Source organism: Ambystoma mexicanum, chromosome 5p (genome assembly GCF_040938575.1).
Source record: "Ambystoma mexicanum isolate Mex_15411 chromosome 5p, UKY_AmexF1_1, whole genome shotgun sequence".
Lineage (NCBI taxonomy): Eukaryota > Metazoa > Chordata > Amphibia > Caudata > Ambystomatidae > Ambystoma > Ambystoma mexicanum.
The window spans coordinates 87,462,772-87,488,698 of NC_090930.1; positions in this window are offsets into that span (position 1 = coordinate 87,462,772).

Consider the following 25,927-nt stretch of genomic DNA (forward strand, 5'->3'; position numbering starts at 1 on the left):
GATGTATAGGGCCTCGGTGCGGAGACCGATTCGGGCCTGCAATTCATCCCGCTCCCAAGACCTATACTCACCCAATTCGAGAAAAGCACGGTCCTTCCTCGATGCTACTCAGATCGGCTGACGATGACTTCAGGCGGGGGGCTATGGAAAGAGACTGAGCTACCAGTACCCCCACCTTATATCCAATCCCCCAGGGCCACACGGATGTGGCTGGGCGCTGGAGACGCCCCTTCCTCCAGGAGTTGGCAAGGAGGCAGTTCCCCGGGGAAGGGGTGGCCAGAGGGGCGGCCCGCTATTCAGGCTGTCCCTCTAGCACCTCCTCCGGAGGCTGGACATCCACTGAGTTCCTATTCGGTTCTGCATTTTCTGTATTGAGGAGCAATATCTGAGTCCAACCTTTGACTGAGCCAAATGGGACATCTAAGGAAAGGGCTAATCTGCACCAAGAAAGTAAGGGTAGGAGACAAAGTGGAAAGGAGTTGACACTCCCCTTCGACACTTGACTCACTCACAATTGACCAGAGCAGCATTCAGATGCCTTTGATCTCTCTTCTGTGACGTACATATGTGATAACATCAGCTGTTATTAGTCATTCTTTATAGAGCAATACCTTTTATTATTGTGCATGATGTGAATTCAATTTGCAGTCCTAAAAATATAAATCAGCATCATTCATGGAAATGAACAGTTAGTTTATTTATTTAATGTATTTATTTAATAATTGTTTATAGTTTGATGTTTAGGGAAATGATTTTACTTTTTAAACAAGTCTATTGTTTGATATGCTTGTAAGCATTCAGCTTGAACAAAAAAAGCGTTATACAGCATGTATGAGTTTTGCGTTGTGGTGTAAACTCTACTATAGTGTTGGTAATGACCCAAGAATATCTGCGAGGCTCCATGCAGAGTGTGGGACAGGCCTGCACAGAGAATAAAATAGGGGGCGGACCATGAATAATACCCATAATCCATGCAGCATGAGGAAGGACAAAATGTGGGTGTGCCGAGGGAATGGCCTGCACGTGGAAATCGCACTCCCTTCACTGCGAGAAACCAAGTGTATTTGTGGATCTGACTGTGCAACATTTTAACCGGGGAATCAGTACGCAAAGCTCCCGAGCACACCCACACCTGAAGTGAGGTTTAAGGCCCCAATGACATTGGAATCACTGTGCAAAGGTACGGTCCAATCAGGGATTTGGGGGTACGTGCACACAGTTGGGGTGCCATTCAAAGTTAGGGGTGTTTGTACACAGAGTAGCTGGATGCAGCCGCGGTTTATGGGAGTTTGCACACAGCTTGACCGGAGATGTACCTGAGTTACGGAAAATGGTACGCATGTTGACGGGGTGCTGTAAATAGATATGGGGGACCCCTTGCAGTGTCACCAGGGTGCTGCATTGGTTACTGGGCACCCCATGCAATATTACCGGTGTGCATCAGTTCACAGCCGAGGAGCCCGCAAAGGTAGGTGTTTGTGGCTGGATTTGCTTCGCATGGGGGCGTGTCAGAGGTGTTGTGGCCGCAACTTGAGCATAGGGTTACTTGCAAGGAACATTACATGAATAAGAAGAGCCAGCACAAAATGTTCACGCGCAGGGATGAGCAAAGCCGTTCTCGACGCAGGGATCGATGCACACTTTTCCCTGAACGGGGCCCACAGTAACTGCTTGATTAGTTTCAACTTCTCATATTGAGGCTAAATGACTCTTTCTATGATATCAAAAACCTTATAAGCATCCAACAGAACTAATCACAATTACCTCCAGTGCAAACCTCCAACAGATAAAGAAAACAGGCTTGACAACATTAGAAAATATAGAACTTAACTTTGCAAACTATACCTTGAACATGAAATTCCAATGGCTGCACACTGGGGGTACAGTTTTCCATAAGTAACCATACACTTTAAGATGGCCTGCTTATTTTCTGTCCCAGGTATCTCCAATCTTGGAAAATCATCATGCCATCATGATATAATGGCATCCACACTGCCTCTGAGCAAACGGAATCCAAATGGAGGTTTCAGGTTGACTTGCCCATTGGCCAATCCTCTAGTTAAATAATCAATATTAAAAAGAAATGTGTTTCATGTAAGTCTCCAAATAAAACAAATGATCCAGCTTTCCATAAGACTAGCCCAGAAATAGACATGCCCGTATTTACAGATAAAGAAATAACCATAAGAACAATGTCAGTGTCTTGTCAAATTTGTCAGTGATTGGTTTGCATGTGCAAGGACTCGCTTGCAGTACATTTTCTAGCAAAGTTAAACACCTGCTTCTTTTTTAAGTTTTGAAAAGTGCATGAGTAGCTTCACGTTTGATTGTCCAGCACTCCTCCTCATGACTTGAGGACAGTGTTTCTCTTTTTGTTGTTGTTGTTAATTTATTATTTATACAAACAAACAAACATAACTGCAATGTGAAAGTCACCCTTGAGAAGAAATGCCATGCGTCGGCTGTTATTCTTACAGACTCTAATCATGAAATGAAGGCGGCAGCCTTCTCCAAAAATGGCAGGAATGTTTTGTGTCTTTTCTTAACTATGGAAAAAAAAAATATCAGGCCCATATATGCAAACATATTGATACCTGGCGTGTCAAATGGAACAACACAGCATTTAACACTTACAATGTTTATCTATGATACAGTGAGTTATTTAGGTAATCATACCACCATTCACAAACAATATTCAAGCACTAAAAAAACTTGAATTGAAGAGAGCTAGAGCAGGACAAGACCTAAATATATTTGTAGACTCTTCAGAGGAAGTGAAAGGAGAGACGAGAATGAAGGAGGAACATAGAAAGAAGGGAGGGTGAATTAGAGGAGCGAGAACGAAGTTGAAAAGGAGATGGATGGCTTGAATTATTGATTGATGAAAGGAGGGTCTGGTAGCAAAGTGGACATCCACTAAAAGAAAGTGTCACCAACAGGTCTTACCTCTTGCTCCTTACTCCGGTGAAAGTGAGAGAGATTAGGCCTGTCTGTCCCGGAAGCCACCCTGACAAGAGAAGTCAATAACAACACTCCTGCCGAGGGAGCCCTCCGGATGGCAAGCATATAGATGTGGAGGAAACACTGGCCCCCGAAAAAGCCTCCACTTGCGGTCTTGAAAGAGTGTGCTGGGACTCCAATCCGATCCAACCGGAACATCAACCCGGAGACGAGTGAGCGACCAACAGTAGAGGCAAGACTGCAGTTTATCCAAGGAGAGGATCCGAAGACAAAACAAGAAGGGAAGGAGAGCCAGGAGTGAGAAGGCATCAGACAAGAGGCCAGGAGACAAAACAGGATGAACCAAGGAACAACTTAAAGGAGGAGCGTCCGCTCATGTTCAACCTATACCTGGCACATCTTGCCCACCGCATTGCCGCTCTCTGCCCAACTTTCAGTGCTATGCGGATGACACTCAGCTAATTTTGAGGCAACCTTCGGCCGCCTCTTCTCCGTTTCTCATCTCTGACTGTCTGTCTGCTATCCAGGAGTGGTGTGCCACCAATGACCTCTGCCTTAATGCCAGTAAGACTGAGATTCTACTCATTGGCACACCCGCTCCCTCCTTTCCTGTCACTCTGTGGCCGGCCGCTCTTGGCCCTCTTTCTGCTCCCACCTGCAAGGCTAAAAACCTTGGGGTCATCTTCGACTCCACATTCTCCTTCTCTCCTCAAATCTCTGACATCTCTAAGAAATCACACTACCAGCTGCACCTCCTCAGAAGTATTCTTCCTTTCCTCTCCTTCCCCCAGAAGCTCACTATCTCCAGAGCTCTGGGTCTCTTTAGGCTAGACTACTGCAACAGCCACTTTCTAAATCTGCCTGCTTCTACTCTCCGGCCTCTACAAATCACCCAGAACAGGACTGCAGTCTTGTCCTTGGCCTCAAGCCCAGGGATCGTATCTCTCCTGGACTGAAATCTCTTCACTGGCTCCCAGTGGCTGCGAGGATTACCTTCAAAACCCTCTGCATTCTCCACAAGGCCTTCTGGGGCCTCAATACCTTCAACTCTCTCTTCCTAAATATCTTCCTTCTCAAGCTCTTCGCTCATCTGCTTCCAACTTCCTCAGGGTCAGTTGCTTCTCCAAGAAACAAGTTGGTGGTAGACCTCTTTCCCCGGCTGTGGCCTCCCTCTGGAACAGCCTTCCTGCCTCCCTGAACTTGAGGAGAACCATCTCCGATTCCGGAAGCCCCTCAAAACCTTCCTCTTTGCTTCTGCTTTCTCTCCTCCTGTCCCCTGCTGAATTCCTAGATGAACTGTATTGGTTACTTGGCCACCCTCTGATCTCAGGCCCAGGTCCCCTCCCGCTAGTTACACACCTGCACTGCCTCCCTGGCATCCCTCGCACGTGGGGCTGTTTTCTGTGTCCCAGTCCCCCTCCAGCACTTGATAACTGATGTCTGCACTCATCCTTGCACTTGTCACCAGCTGGCCCTACTTCTCATATTGTTTTATTTATTATATATTTCCCATGTACTGCACTGTCCCCACCCCCTCCCACTCCACACTTTTCCTCTTTCCCCTTCCCCTGCACTTGCGCGTCTGAATGACACTTGGCCTGGTAGGATTGTGTCTCTGTCTTCCCTCTGTTCCTCCTCCCTTGCCACGTCACGTCTTGAAACACTTGTGTATAGGCGCATTAGAAATGACATATCATATCATATCATATCATATCATGGGTGAGGAGCATCGCGGCGCGAGGATTAAAGGTTCCGATTCCTTGCATTTCCTAATCGTCACCAAAGAGGAAGCGTCATCACGCCCACAAGGTGTGTGGTGCGCCCAGAATGAATATGGCAGCCCAATGCAATGAGGGCGGAATCGAGTGGGGCAGTAATCAAGACAGGAGAAAATAAGAGAGGATATGAGAAGCTTGGTCACATGAAAGGAGATCCCTGCTAACGTTGAAAAGATAAAAGTGGACAGTGCGGCCAGTGTTGGAAGTAAAAAGGTAGAATGACAGAGGGAAGTCCAAGATTGCATCGACATTACAGGCTGAGGGAGAGAAGCAAAGGAGCGCAACGGGTAATAGATTGACAGTAGGAGACGGGACGAAGAGAGGGAGAAAATTAAGGTCAAGAAGAGAATATCTGTTTTGGAAAGATTGAGGTAGGAAATTGGATTTATCCAGGATTGTATAGCGCCATGTTATGAAGAGAGAGTAGTGTGGAGGGAGTTGACAACTGAAGTAGAGGAAAAGAAGACTTGTAAATCATTGGCATAGGAGTGGTGTGAGAGTTTGAATGAGTCAATTACGGAAAAGAGAGGAATGGTATAGAGAGTAAAAAGACAGAGGTCAAAAACCAGAGGTCAAGTCCTAAAAAAAAGTGGGGGAACTCATTAACATATCAATTTAATATGGCATCACCAGAACTTACAATATCAAGATGCCGTCTGAAAAAAGTGGGCGGACTCTGTTCAACCGTGTGTACCCTGGACTTGAGCCCTGCCAAGAACCAAACCTCGAGGAACTCTCTAAAGTAAAGGGACAGAGGAAGAAAAATGCCAAGCCCATGAGACAATATAGAAGCGGTCAGAGATATAGGAAGCAAAGCACTGAAGCATGGAACCCGAGAGGCCACGAGAGGCAGGAGAGTGTAGGAGAGTAGGGTGGTCCACCAAACTGATTGCATTTAAAGGCATGAATAATGCACTAGCCTCTGAAATCAGGGCGAGTTTCACATCCTAAATGAAGGTTAGGTTGCGTGCACATGTTTTTATATGGACTATTTTTCCTGCATTGTATGGACCAGGGGCGTTGCTAGGGGGGGGCTAAGGGGGCTATAGCCCCTGATCATTTGGTTGTAGCCCCGGATAGAATCTCAGGAGCTACAGCCAAAAGACTAGCTAGCCCCGAGTCCCAACAGTTCCGACATCAGCGTAGCCCCGGGTCTTTTCCAGACCTAGCAACTCCCCTGGTTTGGACTATTTCTCCCTCTTTCTAACTTATTTCTGTTCCAATGAGTGTTTGGAATCCCAGTCCACGCAAAGGCTTGCAGTTGGTAGAATCGAGGGGAAACAGTTGCTGACCATAGACTCGAGAGGTATTCTGAATTAAACCCTTTCCAATGAGATCCTCCATCCTACTAGTCATAGTTCCCAAAGAAGGATGGCCGCCCACCCATGTGCCTTGTGACATTCTCCGAGCACCATCGGAGCCAGGTTTTATTTGGCTGGACTCTTAGGTAATCCCCCACCACTCAACTCCAGTGCATGCCCTCTGGCCATAGCAGGCGATCCCCCAATCCATCAGATCCCAGGGGGATCCCAGAAGCTGCTATCACCTGATCCCTTAATCTCCTGAACGTCAGTCTGGACACATTTAGCAAACTCAATTACTCCTCATAACATTCACCTGCCAATCCACGCCACCCAGCCATCCCCTCTGAGAACAGTTCAGATGGCTACGCCTTCCCTTAAACGCTTTGCATTAGCCTAATCGTGACATCTTAAGCCAACGTGACTTTACACAGCCAGCTCCTTATCACTTACTCTGCCCTGGACTTTACTTTTTCTGTGTGAGCTATTTTAAGAAACCGAGCTATCAGTTAAGGGATTCCTTTGTTTTTTTTTGTTTCTCTGCAATAGCCACATGTTTGCCAAACCTACTGTACACACAGGTGTCATGAGCGTGTACCACTTCGGCAACACCTAAATGACACACAATGCAACACAATGTTACGTATAAAATACAGCAGACTGATGCACTGAACTCTTATCATTACTAGTCATAACTGCAATGTATTCGGGTGTTATAGGGGACTTCCTTCGCTCTGAACTCAAGAGTTGAACGCACTCCTTAACTACGAATTGAACGTTGTTTGGAGACTCACCGGAAGTCCTAAATCCTTCTGGAAGTGGAACTCACCCAAACTCGATGATCATCGCTTCTCGCGAGACTTAAGAAGAGGGCTCATGTGTAGAGAAAGTCACAATCTGCTTGGCATGTGGCAGGTATCCGACTTAAAACAGTCTCTGCAGCTTTTAAAAATCACCTGCAGAATTTGAAATGTTTGCACAGTGCCGGCAGCTTTCCCCTCTGTAATTATGGAATTTCCAACTCCACAGAACAGAAGTTTGAACAATGTTTCTGCACATTCTCGCTAGGCTTTGCAAAGATTCAGACGGCATCTACATGTGTTACACACTCAGCTGCAGACAGTGCATGTAGCCTCCTGCCTCCCACCAACTCAACACTCTGCACTCCCTACTCCCTGCTAGTAGCCGCAGTCAATAAATGCCACGTGTGTCCTAGTCATGCTAGTCATGCCAGGCCGTCAGTACCACATTGCTATCTTTTAATGCTGCACGCGTGCATTCTCTGTTTCATAGTCCCATTTCACGTACTGTCTCTGGGTTTAGCTCTTTAGACAGTTCTGTTTTCTATTTCACACTTAGGGCCTGATTCATGGAATTTTTTGCCCGGTGCAAACTGACTTTTTACTGCTGTAAAATGACTTTGCACTGTCAATAAACACGCCGATTCATGGTACAGTGCAAAGTGTCTTTTTTACGTGCAAAGTCACTTTGCAATGCAAAAATACACGTCGCACTGCTCCATGAATCAAGGTGGAGCAGTGCAAAGTGTATGTTTACAGTGCAAAATGACTTTGCACAGCAAAAAGACATGTTGAACTGTTCCATGAACTAGCATGTGTGTTGTCAGTGCAAAGTCACATTGCACCAGTGAAAAGTCACTTTGCACTAGGAGAAAATTCCATGAATCGGGCCCTAAGTCTGTCTTCTTTTATTTTCCCCAGGTACAGTTACCTGTTCTTCACATGCCTTTCTATGTTTTCAACCGCGTTGCTGTGCACCCTGGGACTGGTAGTCACCATGTTAGTTCCATGTATCATGCTGTTCTCAGACCTTCTGACGAAGTGAGTTTGGTTAACACATTTATTTACTGATTGAATACCCCTGTCTTTGAACCTGGTGGGGTGCAGCTCCTTCCTCTGCTGTAACCCTCAGTCACTGTCACTGACTAGTACTCTCCTGCCTGCCACCAACAAAACCTGGGAAGTGAAACAAACAACCAACCTATCCTGTTAAATTGTCTGACCCCCACGAACTGAAACATAGCTCGCTTTCTTCCCCTACCTCTTCCAAAGCCCAAACTATCATAAACACCCTGCACACATTTTGAATACAGTTCGAGAAAGTTCCATATGGCGAATCAGGAAAGAATCAGCTGATTCTGTGTTTATAAGATTAGGTTCAACCACGCTTACTTCACACATTGACCTCATGATCTGCTCATCTGCTAAACCATTAAAACAATATTTCCTGTGAGGTATGGTATATACATTGAATGTGTGCATGCATTGAGGAAGTTCATAAATCACAAACCGTGGTGGACTGCACCAGAGTACTGTACTGATGGGACACGACTGGTGGGGTACCTATATACATATGTATTTATTAGCATGTATTAATATAGCGTTAACCCCCGTTCCAAGGGCTGGAACGGGCGGGGGTGGGGGGAGTAACGGCCAGACAACCCAAGTTACCAGCACAAGCGAATCGGGGGTCTGTAAAGAGGGCATCAGTCATACCAAAGCGGTAACCCGGGGTGCTAAAAAAAAGTATTTTTATTCATTGCGTCCCGTTGAATGAATGAAAATACTTAACAAAAATGTCTGCCATGGTTATAGAATGAGGGGCTCCATACAGAGCCGGAAAAGGGAATCTGCCGCAGCGGCTTAGGGTGACACCAAAGCCGTCACAATAAGGTAAGTGGGGATGGGAAGGGAGGTTGGGATTTATTTTACTAAAAAACAAAAGAAAAGGGAAGGCAAGGGGAAAAATGGTGGTCTGCGGTGGGAGAGGTAGCCTGCGGGTTTAGCGGAATGTGCTGAGATTACAGGTTTCAGTCCTCGATCAGTGGAACCTGATTGGCTGCACCCCGCATACCAGGTGCTAATTGAGGTTATATGGCTTTTTGACTAGAAACACTTACAAAAAGGAAACGATAGTCATTAGGACAATCCCAAGTCAGGTGTTATACAGAGGTGGGAGCGATGTTTGATAATCATGACTGTAGGGAAAGAAATTGAGAACAGGACAGGCATCTTACATGAAACTGAAGATACTGAATTTATACAGGGGAGTATGTATGCAGTAAAGTCATTTTCATGGCAGTCAGGAAGAGTAAGACGTATAGGAGTGTGTAAATGGTACTCCCTTTTGGTTAAGGAGGTGCAGCTTTAGTGTAGACTTTCTGGAGTAGATATTAGCAATGTTTAAAAAAAAAGGGAGGAACAGTGTTCCGTTAGTGCAGGGACGAAGGGATGGAAGGAGTGGAAGCAAGATGATGTGGAAGCACGATGATGTGGAAGCTGAGATTACAGGTTTCAGTCCTCGATCAGTGGAACCTGATTGGCTGCACCCCGCATACCAGGTGCTAATTGAGGTTATATGGCTTTTTGACTAGAAACACTTACAAAAAGGAAACGATAGTCATTAGGACAATCCCAAGTCAGGTGTTATACAGAGGTGGGAGCGATGTTTGATAATCATGACTGTAGGGAAAGAAATTGAGAACAGGACAGGCATCTTACATGAAACTGAAGATACTGAATTTATACAGGGGAGTATGTATGCAGTAAAGTCATTTTCATGGCAGTCAGGAAGAGTAAGACGTATAGGAGTGTGTAAATGGTACTCCCTTTTGGTTAAGGAGGTGCAGCTTTAGTGTAGACTTTCTGGAGTAGATATTAGCAATGTTTAAAAAAAAAGGGAGGAACAGTGTTCCGTTAGTGCAGGGACGAAGGGATGGAAGGAGTGGAAGCAAGATGATGTGGAAGCACGATGATGTGGAAGCTGAGATTACAGGTTTCAGTCCTCGATCAGTGGAACCTGATTGGCTGCACCCCGCATACCAGGTGCTAATTGAGGTTATATGGCTTTTTGACTAGAAACACTTACAAAAAGGAAACGATAGTCATTAGGACAATCCTAAGTCAGGTGTTATACACAGGTGGGAGCGATGTTTGATAATCATGACTGTAGGGAAAGAAATTGAGAACAGGACAGGTATCTTACATGAAACTGAAGATACTGAATTTATACAGGGGAGTATGTATGCAGTAAAGTCATTTTCATGGCAGTCAGGAAGAGTAAGACGTATAGGAGTGTGTAAATGGTACTCCCTTTTGGTTAAGGAGGTGCAGCTTTAGTGTAGACTTTCTGGAGTAGATATTAGCAATGTTTCAAAAAAAAGGGAGGAACAGTGTTCCGTTAGTGCAGGGACGAAGGGATGGAAGGAGTGGAAGCAAGATGATTCATTGGGTTGTAGGGAATGAAGGTATTGGGGATTGTACAAGAGGGATGGGGGCAGATAGGAGAGTAGGAGGAGACATTGTAGCTATGTAGGGAGGGCAAGCTCATCAAGAGATTTAACACAAGCATAGAGGGGTTGTTCTTTCACTTGGAATCCATCCTGCATGGAAACCGTGTTTAGAGGAGGGAAAAGAGTTGAACAAATTGTAAAGGATCCGTGTGGAAAAGTTGTGTACTTTGTCAAATGGGAACAAGGGGTACAAGTAGAATGCTGACACAGGAGTACAGGCGGCTGAGTACCAGGAACTGTAAGAGGGATTTGGTAAAGTTACACATGAGTAGGTGTGGTATTTTCATAAATTCTGTAGTCATGCTATCGAGGGAGTTGTAGAGCGCAGTTGATGTAGATGAGGTGGAAATTGGAAAAGATGTGGATTGATGGTGGGGCAAATTACTATTAATTATTAAAAGAAGATGAATGAATATAGGTCACGGTACTGAAAGCATTGGAACCCAGTGTCATCAATACACTGGCAACAAGTTTTCTGGCTGATGGACATCCTACCAGAACAACACTGCTAACAGGACCCACAAGGTAATACCAGTGCCAGTAACTCCTGAAACCCCTTCCATGGAGTGCTATGGGACTCCATGGAAGGGGGACTTTCTGCCCTTTCTCCTCTCTGTAATATCCCCGTAATACCGGGATATCAGGTGGTGGAAATGGTAGGACAGTTTCCCTGTATCCCACCGGAATTACCGACGGGATAACGAGAAACCAATAATGACCCCCAAGATCTTGGATACCTAAAGGACTTTGTTCAGAACATGAGAATTAAAGCAGTGTCCACACTACTGATGCAGAGAGTCAGATGTTTACCAATTTCTCTACAGAGAGAGAATGAGTGATGTAAAGGGTTGAATCTGTAGAATGAGTATCCCCTCTGGTAGTGATGCACACGTCATATGTGCAATTGAGAGTATGTATTAACCTGAGGTCTCTAAATAAGTGCAGCTTTCCAGAAAGGCACTCTCTGCCTCACATACCAGAGCTACTGTACACATTGGAAGAAACCAAGGTGTGGGCAACATTGAACCTTATATCAGGTTACTCGCAAATCAAGGTACACCTTTCCTCCAAAAATCACACCACTTTCATTACCCCAGAAGGATTGTTGCAGTGTTTGAGAAGTGCAATATAATCAGAAATATATGTTTGCACATAAGCGTAAGGCCTTGTGGCATGGCAAGCATGAACTGCAAAGAGAAAAATGATTTGTATTATTATGTAAATTATTGAGCTGTGACCATGTTATTCTCACTGAAGTGTAAGAGTGAGGATTACTAACCTAACGTAGCACATACAGATCACTAAGGTATGATTAAGACAAAAAAAGAATAGCACAGGATTTTTGGTGGCCTGCCTTTCACATGCAGATTAGAAGAGTCCTCAGTGAGTGTTCCACACAGTAACATAGCATGAAAGTTTGCTCTACGTGCACCAATAGCATGACAGTCATGACAGTTCTAAGTAAGCCATTGGAAAGAGTGAGATTAGACATTGAGGTATGGGGTCCCAATCATGTTGCATGGTTTTAGTAGAGGTATTCACTTGTTGGGTAGTGGTATGTATTGTCCAAATGATTTATACTAAGGGCGTGATCAGTTTACTAGATAACGTATCCATGAGAGAAGTATACTGTACAATAATGTGTACTGTCAATGGGGCTCAATTGGTTTAATTTCAATTGGAGACTTTTCTAAAAAAAAAAAAAAAAAAAAACAATGGTCTTTAACAACAAGCGAGTTCAGATATCACCCTTACCAATGGAATGGTTGAGCGATTCATCCAAATAATACAAGATATTATGTAGGATGGTATCATATTGGGAGGTAATTAAAAGCAAGCAGTTATTAACACTATCATCACACATACATCACTCACATCCCATATCACAACGGATACATCATTACTTGATTTGATTCGAGGTAAAAAGCCCAAAACCAGCATATGCCCAACTTGGATAGGGTTGGCAGGTCAGGTTGAACAGACTTTAAATCGAATGGGAGGAGAAACAGGATTATTGACAGACAAGTGCGTACCACGTTATTGTATGATACACATGCAGCAGCTATCACACTAAGTGTAAAGATTGGTGAATGTGTTTGCATAAAACTGCCCAATACCTGAAAATGACAAGCAAAGCGATGGGTGTGTTAGTAGAAGGTTGTAAAGGTAATCCATGGTGCAGTTAGCACAGGAGATGGGAGGCAGGGTCTGGAACCACAACAAAGTGTGTACATGGTGTAAACCACCTGCTGGAAATGCTGATGCAGTGGGTAATAAGCAGCTAATTGGAGTGGATGCCGGCAATAAGCACGCTCTATTAAGGGTGACAGCAGACATCAGAAGGATCAACAGTGCATGTAGTGAGAGTGCAATGCCTTGCAATAAAGAGGAGATACTTGGAGCAAAGAGCAAGATGTGTCAGTACACAGGGCAGTAGTTGAAGCGGGTGTTGGTACACCCAAAAGGACATGCAGTAGACCCACCTACTTACGGGACTATTTAGACTTGAGTGACCACACACCCTCAGAAAACGTGCTGTGCCACACATTATATATCTCCTTCCAAATGATTCTACACATGTTTCCGCCTGTGTAAAACCGTTTTCCACCCCTTTGTTTTCTCTTGTTGCACTTTTCCCATTGATCATGCACACTGTCTTTCTCTTCCATATCCTTTGAGATTTCCCCCTTTTTGGGTGTCACTTCCTAGCTGATTTGTAACAGTATTTGCAATGTCATAAAGATTAGACTAGTCTGATGTAGGGAGATGTGTGATATTTGCTTGAGTTCCGGAATTCAGCTATGGAGGAATATCTAGAGCGCAGTGGAGAGAGATGGGGTGGCAGCTGGACAGAGAGGTGGCTTAACGGTTGGGTGAAATACCATTAATACATGAAAGAAGAAACATGAATAAAGTTCAGGTTTCAGCAACCATTGCACTCCAGTGTCATGTCTACAGGAGGAGGATGGATTTTTCTGAAATTGAGCAGATTAATCCTGGCCATTGTTTAGTTAGATGAAATCAAATGTTGGAGTTTAAGTTTGCTCTCAAAAGGACAACATGGTTGTCTTCCTTGCATGAGGAGTACGGTAAGTGAGAGGGAATTGGAATGGATGAATGAAGAAGAGGAGAGGCATTAGCAGCAATGGGATAGCATGCTTCAAACAAAGTCCCATCAAAAGATGGCACACAAGTCAACAGTGGTAGACAGGTCACAAGTATTGGCAAGGAAGGAGAAGAACAGGCATGTATAGGCCACACATTGGTCGAAGGAGTGCACGAAGGAGGAGCTCAGTTAACAATGGGAGGAGGTGTAGATGATGTAAAGGAAGAAGGCAAGGATGAAGACTTGGGGGTGCTAACAGGGAGGGGCTTAATTTAGAAGTGCCAGGGTCTCAATGGGTTGTGCAAGGCTCATGAGAAAGGTCAGAGGGAACTTTGGTATGGACACTCTCCTGGATTTTAATTAAAGTATGAGTATGAAGAAGACACAAGGGATCCACCACATCCAAGGTGAATGGTCCAGTAGGACTAAGGTAGCACATAGTTTGCAGCTGTGACCTGAGTTCATAAGGTTGGAGACGTGGGTGAGGCCCTATTTAGTAGAAGGCTGGTAGCAAAACCCAGATTGGAGAGGGTTTGCGAGGCGGTTACTGCCTAGACAGGAGGAGACCCTATTAAAGATGAAATATATAAGGACTTAAGAGCAGTGGTGGGTGAGTTACAGGTCAATTGTTGGCCGAATTGTAGGTGCCTTTCAAAGGTTTTTTATAAGATATTTTGGACAGTTGCTGCCTAAAAGTAAGCAGGAAAGAATCCAAGGGAGAGCAGGAATGTGAAGAGGAGGGAGGAAAACAAAGAGGATCTGTCATGGCGTAATGATATTGGTTAACACATTGTTGGCCAAGTCAAGAGACAAGCTGAAGCAGAACAGGGCTTTCTTATAGGTGAGGAGAAGAGTTGGGGTTCGGTTCTTGTGCCATTTAAACAGGTGACATTTCAAGTCTGCTTTGAGTAGTCAGATTTGAGAGGTAGCCCAGAGTTGGTTGTGGGGTGCACAGGGGCTGAATGTGCAAGAGGGATAGTGGTGATTGAAGGGACAGTGGGGAGTCCAGTTAAAATCTGAGAAGGACTGTTCAATAGTGAAGTCCTGTGTAGGAGTAAGAGGGAGAAGAGTGGGCGTGTCTTCAGCTGGGTAGGTGGTCATGGTGTCAGATTTGTGTTTTCATGTTGAGATTTTAGAGATGGGAGGGTGAGAGGGTGATGGGATAAATGGCAACGCTAAAGTGGAGGATATAGTATTTAGAGTCAGTGGGGTCAATATTGAGGGTATATGTAGGAAGTGAGCATGAGAGGAAGACAGAGGTCAAGGGATTTTAAGTGGGTAGGTAGTGGAGTGAGAGAAGGGAGTGGCCTGAGAGGATGGAGACAAATTCATGTTAATTTCACCCATGAGTGCTATTGGGGCTTAATTAGAAATTTAGCTGATAACGAAGTCTAGATCAGAAAAGGTGTTGAGAGTGTCTAGGAAATTATATGTTATGGGGATGGTTAGAAAAGTGACAGGGGGTGAGGTCCAGTGACCCTATAGAAGGTGAAAGAGGGCAGAATGATGGTCCTTGCTGACCCTCAGGGCAACCCCACCTTCTCTTTTGGAAGAGAGTATAAGTGAGAGAAGATAGACGAGTTGGTGTGTAAGGCAACAGGTAAAGAAGAGTCAAGAGAGTTGTCCAAGTCTCATTCATGCCCTTGGCTCATTGAGAAGGCCCATGAGAATCAAAGGGATCGTTGATGAGGAAGGTTTCATTACAAACTATCCTGTATATGCGGCGTTGTCTGCGATTTATGTTCTCATGAGTACTATTTGTTAGAAATACCTTAAGCTTTACGCTTTTCTTAAAGGCTCCATAAACACAGTGAACAGAAAAACTCTTTACATTTTTTTATTATTTAATATTTTCAAAATGTGTTCTTATACAGAGTACACAACACCATTTGTTGCTCTCCTTGGAAGCTTATAACCATACATGAGAACAACATGGAGATTCCAGAGCAGCATGATGGGTGACGTGATGCCCAGCATGATGGGTGACATGATGCCCAGCACGATGGGTGACGTGATGGGGACATGATCCACAGCATAATGGGTGACATGATGCCAATGGTGCCAACAACTATGGACCTATAGTTTAATATTACTCAAGTAAATGTTCATTGTAAGGCTTGTTTATAAACATTTTTTGTTTTTACAGTTGGAGGAAAGATATACAACTGATTTGGGGAACCCTCTCTCGAACATGTGACATATAACTGCCTGTTGGAGAAACATGGAGATTCCAAGTTGATACCAGTGCACTTGATTGACTGGCTCTGTGCATTGTTGATTGTGATACTGAATGCCAGCCTGACTGTGAACTGTAGGCACTTGAAACTGAACGGCATGTCTGTCGGAATGAGTGGAATACAGGGGATGAATACATCTTCTCCTTTTCCCTTCCCGGTCAACACTGTTGCTTCAATTACATCTGGAAGCATTTTTTTACGCGCAGCCTAAAGTCATTACACAGCCTAGGTGTGTCGAGATTGCGAAGCTGCATGATGGGTGATCCAACTTTCAGTCGAATGTGATGTGGTGGCGTTCCCGGTGAGTCGAGGAATTCCACCACCGTATCTATTGAGTTGTATTCAGTATCTGTGCCGGAAGAATATCCTGAAGCTGGTTATTAATTTTCTTGACAGATTAGTTTTTAGCGGCATGGATGGCTCATTCACACAGACACTCATAAAATGACACTTTGGCACTATTCGTAATAGAGTAACAGAAATGCCTGTCACCCCTCTTTATATAGCAATACATTGGAAACTTCAGGAATGCTACCTGCCTTCACCGTCACCTCTCAGGTCCATTCCCCTCCCATAGGCCTCGCCTTCACCTCCCATACACCTTCGGCTTTCACCTCTCATATGCCTTTGCCTCACACATGCCGCTTCACCAAGCACCAAACCCACAATCAATGTTTTACTTTTATATCTAAAGAGTGATTGGACATTCCAGACACTGACTGTAAGGGTAGTGGCAGAGGGTAGGGGGAAGGATATTAATACTTGGGTGAGGTGAGCAGGTTAGATAAGATTAAACAAAGTAAGTCAGCCTTGGAGAACCTTTATGAGTAGGGAAAATAGCAGGAACAGAATAGAAAGGGGAATGTGAAGGACAAGATGAGAGTGATATGCAAAGCGGATAGAATGTGTAAGAGTGAGAAAATGATAAGGAGAGGGGAAGTAATAGAAGAAGGGATACAGAATGGGGCTCATGTAGCCACCTTTTCTTTATTCTAAAATCTGACCATCTGACAACCTGGACTGCCGCCTCCTTCAAAAGCAATAATGACTCAGTGTCCGCGCCAAGAAAAGAGTCTTTATTCAAGCCTGCATCTCCGCGGCTTCAACCAACACAGCCAAACTTTTCAAAGTCTGCAAGGAACTGGCCAATCCTGCAGCAGCCTCTTCTTCTGACACACCCACTCAGGACCTCTGCTCGGCCCTGGCAGCACACTTCACCACAAAAACCCAAGACATCCTTTCCTCCCTTTCCTCCACATCACAGCACACACCAACAACAGAGCCTTTCTTGTCTCCCCTCCACCTCTCCTCTCCTCTCTTTCACCTGTCACACCTGATGAGGTCACAGGACAAGTCCGGTCAATGAAACACTCATCCAAACCAGTTGACCCCTGCCCCTCCAAAACCATTACGGACAACATTGACTCTCTTGCCTCAGCCTTGGCTGAACTCTGCCGTCTCTGTTTTTCTAGTGGAGTTTTCTCAACTGCTCCTAAGCACTCCCTAATGATCCGCTGCTCAAGAAACCCTCCATTCTGGCAAACTACCACACAATCTCTATCACTCCTTTCCTGGGCAAACTCCTGGAGAGGTTGGCTATCTCTCAGCTGAACCTCCACACTGAATCAATTGGTTGCTTCCATGACCATCAGTCTGGCTTTCGAGAATCCAGAGGCATGGAAACTGCTCTTCTGAACACCCGCGAAGACCTGCTCTCAAATATTGACACTAACACTCCTTCTGTCCTCATTCTCCTTGATCTCTCCGCCGCCTTTGACACAGTTAACCACAACATCCAGATCGCACATCTCCATAACACCCTGGGAATCACAGGTCAGGCTCTGGCGTGATTAACCTCCTTTCTCTCCAACAGCCCATCACAGGAGGAACTCTGAGCCTTTCTCTCGACTACCGCTCTCTAAACCTGCAGCATTCCTCAGGGATCAAACCTATCCCCCTGGTTCTTCAATGTCTATATGGCTACCTCGGCACATGTGATTGCCACTTTCACCTCTATCTTTCAGTGTTATGAGGATGACACAAACTTTCTTTCAGGCTACCCTCAGCTGCCTCCTCCTCCTTGCTCATATCTGACTGTCCACTATTCAGTCATGGTGTGCTGCAAATGACTTCTGCCTCAACAACAGTAAAACTGAGATCGTTCGCAATGGGACCCCTGCTCCTGATTTCCCACTTTCACTCTGGCTGGCCTCCCTTGGCCCCACACCCACCCTACCTGTGAGTCAACAAAACTTGGGGTCATCTTTAACTCCACTGTCTCCTTCTCCTCTCACATTACTGACATCTCAAAAAAGTCTATCTGATACACCTCCTCAAATGCACTCTACCTTTTCTCACTTTCCCCCAGCATCTCACTGTCTCTAGGGCCTGGGTTCTCTTTAGGCTGGACTACTGCAACAGCCTCTTCCTCAACCTCCTTGCTTCTGTTCTGCGCCCTCTGCAACTCATCCAAAACAGAACAGCGAGAGTTATCCTTGGCCTCAAGCCCAGGGACTGCATCTCTCCGGAGCTGAAATCCATTCACTGGCTCCCCGTATCTGCAAGGATCATGGTCAAGTCCCTGTGCACTGTCCACAAGGCTTTCTGGGGTCTGGGTCCAACTTACCTGCAATGCTGCCTCCCGAAATACTGTCCGTCAGGAGCCCTCCGCTCATCTACCTCCAACCTTCTGCGAGGGAGCCGGTTCTCCAAGCTGAGATTTGGAGGGAGATGCTTATCCTCAGCAGGAGACTTCCTCTGGAAAAGCCTCCCTACCAACCTCCATCTTGAGTCTGATCTTCTGAAGTTCTGGAAACTCCTCAAGACCTTCCTCTTCTCCTCCTCTTTCTCTCTCCCGCTACCCTGCTAATCTAGCTCTCTGCTCTTTCCATCTCTCCCTCCTCTTCCATACAGATTGCTGACTGGCCGCCGGTGTACCTCAGAGTCTGACAGGTTCCTGGCACCCCACTAGTCCTCTCTGCACTTGCCTCAGGGCCCTGCACCTCACCCCCTTACTGCACTTAATAATTAATCCAATAGAGCTTCTCTCTCTGCAATTACCTCAGTCTCCACTGACTTTCTGCACTTGAAACCCCCCCTCCCTTGACCATCTGTGCACTTGCACGATCCAAATGCACCTTTGCCTGAAGATCGTCTGTCTGTTTTCCTTTACCTTCACCCCTTAATGTGCACTTGAAAAAAAACGCAGAATCACCATCGGGCCTATTTGCTGTATCCCAACTGTTAAATGTATCACATTCACTTACTCTACCTGCGCACACTATTATCGTCTCAGAATTTTAAGGGCTCTGAGCCACTATTATTCGTCCCCATGTTCCCACCCTCCTTGAACGCTTTGAAACACTTGCATGTGTATAGGCACTTTATAAATAAGCATTACCATACCATATCTATTGCTCCCACAGGCTGCGCTTTATCAATACATTTCTGATGGGTTGAAAGCTTTCATGATTCATTCATAGTCTGAATTGTCAACTATGCCTCTGAAAACAGGCAGGTGCAATTTAATTGAACTACATTTACAAAAACAAAACTACACTTGGATTGCACAGCACTGCTATCCGTGTTATACTGTACACTCAATACAAAATTCAATTGGTTTAACTGAAATAAAATCCAACTTTGCACTTAATTACAATGAAGAGCACAGCACAGTTGAACTTGCGATGCTACTATCTCTACTGGGAAATAGCATCCCCTTGTTCCTCCAAACAACCCACAACAGGGACTTTGCATGAAAAAGACTGAAGAGCAATATGGACTTCCATTGGGCATTTATAAACATATACTCACATACAATGGTGCTTTTAATTATAGAGACCAGCCTGGGCCCTCTCATATTGGAATCCCTCAATGGGTAAGGCCCACAAGCTGATGTGCATAGGTTCCCATGCAGACTGGGCTCAACCTCTTAGAATAGGAATCACCCTTTCTTCAGCCTCTCTGGAATGCCAACTCTCCAGTTGGTGTCTCTCATCAATCCATCCAAAATCCCAATAATCTGTATACAGCCTAATTTATAATCAATGAGTCATTGTGATGTTGCATATTTCCATATGTCAAATCCTTTCATTGGCTTTTTCATGTATCAGAGGCTCCTGATAGACACCCACCAATCATCTTGTGGCTGGTTATGATTTCAATACGCACGACCTGAACAATGGTTGGGGCCAATGTGCAATGTTCATGGATGCAAAATGAGTTTCTGCATCATAGCCCAACACAGAAATATGACTCACATTAATGACATTTGCATTTCTACAATCACCCGCCCAAGCCACTCATTTATGGTGGTATCCATTTTCCTAATTCTTATTAATTTTCTTAATAATGGGAAATGTGAAGTTGGTGTCAAACCAAAAAAAAGGATATTCGTATGTTCACAGCTTTTTGTGGTACAGAAACTGATTTGTGTTAATTGTTGTTTTAAAATTTACAGTCAATAGCAAGATATAGGTACTTTATTTATTTATGTATTTATATTGGTTATTTGTAATGCACCTATACAGCAAAATAATGTTTCAAAGTGCATCAAGACAAGGGAGGGCTACAAGGGATAAAGCAGATAACAATGATGCTCCCCCTGGGCATGGATGCATTCAACACATGGAAGTGTGATTATAGAAATGATGGGAGAGGGGAAGGAGGGGAAGAATATTAGGAGACAAACAGGGGAAAAAGACAGACAGTAACATCCTTACACTAGATCATGAGACAATTCAGGCCATGATATGATATGATTGGTTATTTATAACACGCTTAATACCCAGAGGTGTCTAAGCACGGACTGAACCTGTGTTGCTCCATGTCGTCTTGCTTCCAAGGCAAGCACGTTGCCCCTGAGCTATCCTCCTGAGACAGGACCTTGATCATGCAAGAGCAGTAATAGAAAAGGGGAGAGGGGGGAGGGGAGGTGTAGTAGGAGAAAAACAGGGGAGGAGACAGACAGTAACATCCTTACTAGGTTGTGAGAAATTGAGGGTGGGCAAGTGCAATAACAGAATAGAGGGGTGAGCGGGAAGAGGGGAGGTGTATTGGGAGATGAAAAACAGGGGAGGAGACAGACAGTAACATCCTTACTAGGTCATGAGACAATTCAGGGCAGACAAGTGCAATAACAGAAAAGATGGGAGAGGGGGAGGACGGGGAAGAGGGGAGGAGTAGGAAGGGGAAGATATAGTGAGGCAGGGGGGGAGAGAAGGGACCAGTAAGTGCAGGTGTACAGGTTCAAGCACAGCACAAGGCTGGAACGAAGAAACGGCAAGTCGAGTGGGTGCATAATGGGAAAGCCTCACCCTATGGTGAAGGGGACCACATTACTAATGCAGGTACAAGGTAGGACACATGCAACAGTGGAAAGCCTCAATGGAAAGCCTCACACTATGGTGAAGGGGGCTACATCATAGATGCAGGTACAAGGTAGGACACGTTCAACAATGGAAAGCCTCGAAGGAAAGCCTCACCCTATGGCGAGGGGGACCACATCACTAATGCAAGTACAAGGTAGGACACGTGCAACAATGGAAACCCACAATGGAAAGCCTCACCCTATGGCGAGGGGGACCACATCACTAATGCAGGTACAAGGTAGGATACATGCAACAATGGAAAGCCACAATGGAAAGCCTCACCCTATCATGAAGGGGACCACATCACTAATGCAGGTACAAGTTAGTTCAAATGTAATAAAGGAAAGCCTCTCGACATAGTGCTCAGGGCTACATCAAGTCAGCAGGTACAGGTAGGTAAACTGGATCATTGTAACACCCCCTCTACATAGTGTAGGTGGCTACATCAAGTCAGGAGGTACAGGTAGGTAAATTGCAACATTGGAACACCTCCCTACATACTGAAGTGAGCTACATCCAGTCCACCGGTATAGGTTGATAAATTGCAACACTGGAACACCTCCCTACAAAGTGCAGGGGGCTACATCAAGTCAGAAGGTACAGGTAGGTAAATTGCAACATTGGCATTCCTCCCTGTAAAGTGCAGGGGGCTACATCAAGTCAGTGGTACCGGTAGGTTAATGGCAACATTGGAACACCTCTCTACAAAGTGCAGGGGGCTACATGAAGTCAGCCTGTGTAGTAAGGTAAGATGAATGGAACATCAGCCAGGATGTAAATCCTCTTGGAAGGGGCTAAGGCAGATACAAAATACGTGTAGAAGTATGGAGAGGATTTGGTCAGGTAGGTCCATGGAACAGAACACATAGCAGTGCTAAACGATATGAGGTTGGATTGGATGCAATCAGTTGGGAGGAAAGACGTTAAGGTAGGTTCAGAGCAGCCTGAAATGCTGGGTAAGTTTACTAGAGACTGTATCGGCTGCGCACAACACATGGGAGGGAAGTCACCTCAGGAGGATGATGAGCAGCTGGGAGCGGTGCAAGGCGAAGGTCAGGCTGGGTGAGGGACAGGCAGCCTTGCCGGCCAGTACAGGCTGAGAGCCAAAGTCAGAAGTGGGCCTGTGTGTTAGCAGGAGGTTAAGTGGAAAAGAAAAAGTTGGTAGGGAAATCGAAGAACGGCGGCCATGATGAAGCTGGGAAAATACTCCAGCAACACAATAACAGCCCAGCAAGGGCTTGCATTGATGTTGCTGCATCCTCATGGCCACAATCTTCAAAGGGTGCAGAAGGACATTGGACTGGCCTCACAGGATGGTAGGTGCACATAAACAGGGCCCCTGCCGGACCCGACACAGGATGCAGGAGTTATTGCTCGGTATTGTCACCTGGGGCCTAACAGCTCCAGCACAGCTAAACCTGTCTTCGTGTTTTTTGTTTATTTTTTTTTTCTACAGGTACACACATTTCTTGCGTTTGCTCTGAGAATAGCGCCTCGTTTTCCAGCAGCCCCATGGGTCAATTAAACAGGCCGTGATGGGTGTGACAGGTCTCTTTGTTTTCTCACCTAAGCATGAAAAAGGTCAGTTTTATTCTTTTACTTTTTTCCACAGGCACAGTTCACAGTGTTATTGTTAATGGGTGAATTAGCCAATTAGCCTTTGAAACTATTAGTTAATATAGGCCTGGATTTTTAAGGGAGAAATGAACCACAAAGCAGCCGGAACTATGGAATGTTAAGCCTATTTCATCAGTGTATACTCTCTGCCCTTTCCCAGGGTTCGTGCTAGCTTTCTCTGAGGTGATGTTTTTATCATTTGAAACCAGAACAATAGAGGACAGACATTCACACAAAGCTTTTTCAAACCACACAACCTATGGCTTTTTATATTGAATCAGCTCAAGATGTCATTATGGCTTTGTAAAACAAATCTGACAGTAGTAGAATAAATACACAATTGACATCGAAGTGTCTTTGAAACAGTGAAGCCATTGGTACTTTATTCAATATGTCAGAGCTATGCACATTTTTAAAACCTTGTCATGTTTGTTTCTTCTTATAGACTTTCATATTTAATCATTAACATATTGTCGGATATGATATGATAGTTTATTTATATAGCGCCCATACACAATGTGTTTCAAAGCGCTTCAAGGCAAGAGGGGGAACAAGGGAAAACTACAGCGCCATTCTTACAGGCCATGAACAATAATATTGTGAAATTAACTATCGTACTCAGCCTGGCGACATTTCAGATAGTGCAAGAGCTAAAACACAAAATCAGGGAGGGAGTGGGTGAATGGGAAGGAAATGGGAACAGACAGGCAAGTACCGTACTAGGCCTGACGACATTTCTGGTAGAGCCGGAGATTGACAAGAGGAAGGGGAGAAGGGGTGCAGGAAGGAGGGAGAGGAACAAAACAAGTGACTATCGCACTTGTCCTGACTAAACTTCAGAAAGTGCTTGAGGGGGGCAGGAGAAAAAAACAGGTAGGGGGAGGGTGCGGAGACAAACATGGTTGCTACCATACTAGGTCCAAGGGCAATTCTGATAGAGTCTGTGCATAGAGAGAAGTAGTGGAGGAGGGAGAAGAAGGGAGGAAGGAGAGAAGAGAGCGAGAGCAGTTCCAGAAGTCAATAATAACACATGATATTGCAAGGGAACAGCGATGCAAGCAAGGATTCAAGATGATGATGGGCATCGAGATGCAGGGGAATCCAGTATGAGAATAGAAGTCCAAAAGGGTAAGTACCCAGAGCCAAATGAGTACATAAAAGTCAAATTCAAGCATTGGTCACAGGTCTGTGATGGCAAACCAAAAACACTAAAAGAATGAAAGCAGACTTAGGCCTTGGTTCCCCCTATTGCATCCACCAGGTATAGATGAGACTTCTGCCCTGCCTTGAAGTACAGAGGGAACCAAGGCTTTGGTGTGCACTGGGAGAAAACCTATACTACGACTTGGTTCAGTGTGCCTCAAGTATTGAGAGTGATTAAAAAGCTAGCTTGCTAAAAATAAATGGCAATTGCAAAGCTCTATCCAAGACCATGGGAAGGTGTACAAAATGTAAAAATATGGTTCGAAAATTCCAATTCAATATTCAATACCCTAGAAGCAATGTTCTGGTCAGCTACTGTTCATCTGTTTCGCTGCCGGGGATCTGTCTTCTGATTTCTTTCATAGGAAGAGATGATGCATTAAAACTGTGTTCTTATTCCTCTAAAATCAGACCCTCCAGTTTATAGCGATTTTGAAAGCCCACAAAATGACGTGAAAAACGGCTGATTTTTTTGCAAAAAAAACCGCGAAAACAGCCGATTTTGCAAAAAGACCCACGAAAAATTCCATTTTTGAAAAATAAATGTTTTTTTTAAACTCAAGGGACCAAGGGGCTCAACTCTTATTTTTTGGACTCAAGAAATGAAATGCGTAAGCCCATTTCATCACTTGAGCACAAAAAAAAAAAAAAAAAAAAAAAAAGAGCAGTCCGATCCACAAAGGACATGGACATCTGAATGGACGCTTCTTATATGTGCCCATTCAGATGTCCTTTTTCACCCCTTTGTGCAAATCAGGGGGCATTTCTGCGCATTTAAAAGTGCATCCCAAATTGACAAGCAAGATGCGCTTTTAAATGTGCAGAAATTGTAGGCCAATCTATGCGCCCACTTTAAATACGTGCACGAGGGGTGTCACTGCTTTACAGGGTCTTAAATTACCCTACTGACTCATGCCATACAATTAATAATTTTTACGTGTGACAGCTGCTGTCTCACTTGCATTTCCGTTCCCCAAATGGGGTAGAAATGTATTTTTTTGGTTTGCAAACAGTGGCAGGAACCTTAAGGGCCAGTTACGGTGAAATGCATGGGGAGCCTGTAGACCATTGTTGGGAGAGCGTTTCTAACACAAACGTATTAAAGTTGGCTGGCCAGCGCATCATTTGCGCTACAGCTCTGCCCCGTGGAAATGCGCAGGTCACCTTTGAGATTAAGGTGGCCTGCTCATTTCCAAAAATGGCTCATCTAAAAACAGCACATCTTCTGCTCTATTTTTAGATGCCCCATTGTTTTAGAACAAAATCTACAGTTTTCTACAAAAATTATTGTCACAATATGTGAGAGAAAGGAGTGAGAAAGGAGCGAGAGGGGAGTGATGGGTGAGCTGTGGCGTGGTAGGCAAGAAAGCGAAGGGAGATCAGAGGGAGAGCAGTGGGTCAGAGGGGGAAGCAGTCGGCAAGAGAGCAGAGCGGAAACAGTGGGGCGGTGGGCCAGAAATCAGAGAGAACAGAGGTACAGAAAGTGGAAGGAACATGGGCTCAGAGATAGTAGTGGGCTGCAGATTGGGAGAAAGGATGAGGGAAGAGTGTGATAGAATGGGAGAAAGAATGAAAGATGCATAAGTAGCATGCAAGAATGAAGGACTGTATACTGTGGGAGGAATTGGGGAGCGTACAGTGTGAGTTGGGAGTATGATTTGGAGTTTGGCAGGGACTAGAAAGCGCAAATTGTGACTTGGCAGTGTGACAGAGCATGTGAGTATGTGTATGACTGAGCGTGAGGGTCACAAAAAACAAGTTGTGATGGGGAATTGGTGAGATGTGTGAGGTGTGTTGGGTGAGAGAGGTGTGTGGGTGTTTGCGGGATTGGGGAACATAGAAGGGGAATATTTTCAGCATTACAACTGATAATGATTAATAACGTTAATAATATTAAATAGGCATACACATTAAACCAAAAAACATAGCCAAAACAAACACTGTTCTGCCAAGCCAGAGACATCTAGGACTCTAACTATTTGATATAAAAGATACGTACATTGGCACCCTAGCTCTCTTGTATCCTTGTACACAGCCTCCGTC